Source organism: Poecilia formosa, unplaced genomic scaffold, assembly GCF_000485575.1.
Source record: "Poecilia formosa unplaced genomic scaffold, Poecilia_formosa-5.1.2 Scaffold800, whole genome shotgun sequence".
NCBI classification, from domain to species: Eukaryota; Metazoa; Chordata; class Actinopteri; order Cyprinodontiformes; family Poeciliidae; genus Poecilia; species Poecilia formosa.
In genome coordinates this window covers 841-4,425 of record NW_006800739.1, presented here as the reverse complement: position 1 = coordinate 4,425, position 3,585 = coordinate 841, and the positions used below count along the sequence as shown (strand labels likewise).

At 36.7% G+C, this 3,585-nt stretch overlaps 1 protein-coding gene across 10 annotated transcripts in view; it reads right to left on the bottom strand.

Moving 5' to 3' along the window:
* Window positions 1-3,095, bottom strand: part of epb41a (erythrocyte membrane protein band 4.1a) — a 101,901-nt gene extending 98,806 nt beyond the window's left edge. For 4 of the 10 annotated variants that reach the window (XM_016666800.1, XM_016666802.1, XM_016666803.1 and 1 more), the window contains exon 1: window positions 2,870-3,092. The gene's annotated coding sequence lies outside the window, so the exon portion shown is untranslated. Of the gene's footprint in view, window positions 1-2,869 lie in introns of all 10 variants that reach the window. The other 6 variants (XM_016666796.1, XM_016666799.1, XM_016666797.1 and 3 more) reach the window with 3 other exon arrangements.
* Window positions 3,096-3,585: the final 490 nt, after the last annotated feature.

Below are 3,585 nucleotides of genomic sequence, written 5' to 3'. Positions count from 1 at the left end.
GGTGATCGGTATCGGTGATCGGCCTTCATGGGTGATCGGTATCGGTATTGGGAGGAAAAAACCTGATAGGCACATCTCTAATACCTACATCTCCAGGCTTCATTTAGTGAACAAAATTGTTCTACTGCGGCAGCGTAGCTATGGATGGCATGAAAAGAATAGTCTTTTTGCCCTCCATTGTTATGCGCATGCTTGAAATTTCCGCATATAATCAATAACATCAAGGGGGTACATGGCAAAATAATTTGCCACTCTTTACTGCGATGGCCACTTTGGCCGAATACCCATTCAGTTTGGACCCACAATGAATCATGGAATAGTATAGGCTATGAAGGATACGCCTGACCCTTAGACCAACATTTAAATCTGGAGAAAAGAAGGATGTATTAGTCGGCTGCATTTGGAGAACAGACCAAATGGATTGCCGCACTATGATATAACGGGGCTACAAATCCGGCCTTCGAAGGATGCAACCCCTGAGTTCGGACAAAGCTGTAAATAACGGAATATAGTTTGTTTTGGTCTGTGGCCTTCAAAGACTTTCTTGTGCAACATCGCTAGCCCGTGTGTTCATGTCTGCATGTACAAGCTATAAATTTCACATGCACAAATTATACTGTTCGCTCATTGGGATCAGTGTAAGTGACTGTCTCCTCACTGAGCAAACTCCATAGAAGTGAATGGAATGCAGTGCTGTCTCCTGTCACCATGTGACCACTTCAGTTACCTGCTGGGCTCCTGGTCTCCAACCACATAAAGCCCTGTTGCAATTTCTTTTAAAAGAAGGCGTTTTTCCTTTGAAAGAAGGCCTGTTTCTGAAACATCACATTAGTAAAAGAAGAAAAGACAATGGCATTACCAATAATTAAACGGTAGGACTTTGGCAAGAGGGTATATTAGTGTGTACAAACAAAATGCATATTCTGGTTGATTATACTACAGTCCTTAAATGTGAACCATATTAAGGAGACCGCGATATTTCAGCTTATAAATCGATTATTAGATGTTCTACTCTTAGAAAAAAAGGTACATAATGGATATTGAAAAATAATTTGGGGAAGTCCTGCTCACACTATACCAAAATACCAAACTATGCATTACAAATTCTGACTTGAGACAGTAAGCAAATGCTGGCAAACTTAAAAGGACTGAAACAATAACGTTATTTCTCCACTTTACTAGGCTATTCAAACTTTATAAAAAAAAGTGGATCAGAATTTTCCCCCCTGTTTTCTGTTTTTATAACATGTCCTACCCCATTGGCTCCTGGTAATTTGTAATTTTGGTGAAGATTTCTTCAACAAAAGTAGACAGTGGGATTTTGTTTCTGTTACACAACTGTCTGTGTTAAATAAAGGTACAACAGACTGCATCTGCTTTAGACAATGTGAAAAGATCATAGTTTTAAAGCATGGGTGTCCAAAGTGTGGCCCGGGGATAATTTGTGGCCATCGAAACAATTTTCTTCATCACAAATTAAGACCGGCTTAATTTTGGTTTTCCAGGCAGATTATGCAGATACACAAAACAAAGTTAAGGTGCAATTCTCACAGGCCAAAGGCCTTTCAAAAAAGTTCAAGGCTTTTAAACATCTTACAATGGAACACAAAGTATTCATCCATGTTTTTGTTTTAAATTTAATTTAATTTAATAGTAAAAGGAACAACAAAAATCCTGTGATTTATACTAATATACAGACCTGGACAAAATCAAACAAGAGTGAGCAATAAAGGATAAATAGATAAAACATGATCAACCTGAAATATTTAGCAAATGGTTTGTACCTATTTTTAAATCTGACAAGACCTTTTTTATGCTGTAAATCTACAATGATTTACAGAAATATGACTTATTTTATTAAAATATTGTTAGTTCATTTGAACAGGTAAAGACATAAAAATAGGCTTTGCAACTATATTTAGAAATGGAAACACTAAAAATTATGTGGCCCCTGCCATACTTACAACCTGACATTTTTGGCCCCAATGCCAGGAAGTTTAGACACCTTTGTTCTAACAACAGACGGATGATGGAGGTGAAATAAAGGCTGTAGGATTTGGGGAAAACGGTAATAACAATCACAATAACAGGCAAATAAAATAAAATTTAAATCAATTTAAATTAAAATGGTATTAGGATTGAAACAACTTTTCTTAATGACTTTACCTTACCACCATTTTACTTTATAAAACTTACTGTATTAGACAAGATATAAAGACATACAGACCCTGAATGTATTTGCATGTATAATTTAAACATAAAACTTACCACAACACATACTGTAACTATAATGTGTAGCTTTGGTGTGCAGGCAATTATGTGGTTGTATCTGGGTCTAAAATATCATCCATGAACATACATTATTGTTTAAATCCCAAACTTAAAAAGACAAAAAAAATGACAGGATAAATTACTCTATGCTATATATTTATTAAAATGGTATTAGGATTGGAACAATATATATACACTGCTGCTGGATTCACCCAATCACGTCTCCATGATTAATCTAAGACATGATATTGCTCCGATGTATAATGGATTCACTGCAATATCTACTGTATCAGTCATGTAAATGTGCAGACTGTGGTTGCACAACCCGGCCAGGGCAAAACATCTTTGCAATGATGGCTAAGAAATAAAAATGGCAACAATTCAACACGTCATAGGTTTTATGACACTCCAGTTTCACTAATTTAAGGCAACATTCATATAACTGCGACAAGCCACACTGCTGTAAATCCCAGCTTTGTTAGACGTTCAGTCTAGCAAATAAAAATAGATTTTTCTGGATAAGTCCAGCGTTTATGCTGGGACAGTTGGGGTAGCTACCTGTCTGCAAATGGCGCTGGATGTAATAATAACAACTCACCGTCTTTGTTAGGATCATCCAGTAGAATGCAAAAAAAATAAAATTAAAAATTAAAAATCGGGTCTTCAGCCCTTAAAGTCCTTTTCAGTACCACACAGTAGAGATGAAGAGTTAATACTGCAACGGCAGAAAACGAGAGGCTGTAACAAAGCGTTTGGGTATCAGGCGCTTCCCATGTATGTATGTATGTATGTATGTATGAAATTTTCCCTCGGTGTTGTCTGACAGGAAAGGATTTCAAGTTTACTGTGATAATGGTGCGCAGGCAACCTTTTGCTGGCACATAGGAAGCAGTGTACCATGTGTTCGTCACTAGAGCCGGGGAGAAGGAAGCACCAAGCACCTACATTGTAACTTAAAACACAGATTACAACATAGGCAGAAAATAATATTATGAATCAGCCTGTAAGACATTACGCAGGGCAAGCTCGACATTTGTCCCCCATTTTTATTGAAAGTAGGGATGACTTTAATAACAGAAATTTATATGTGAAATCATCCAATGTGAGCTGTGCAGGAAGTACCCCGCTCCAATCATAACTGTAAGAGCTCATATCCAGCGAAGATCTATCATCTGTATCATCCCAGTGCTAAATATGAAATTATTTTCATTCAATTTCATTGAAGGAGGAAAGAATATCCTGTAATATAATAGCTGTATCTAAATGTATCAGGCAAGAATGTATAAATCACGAAATCAGTGTTTTTTGAAATTA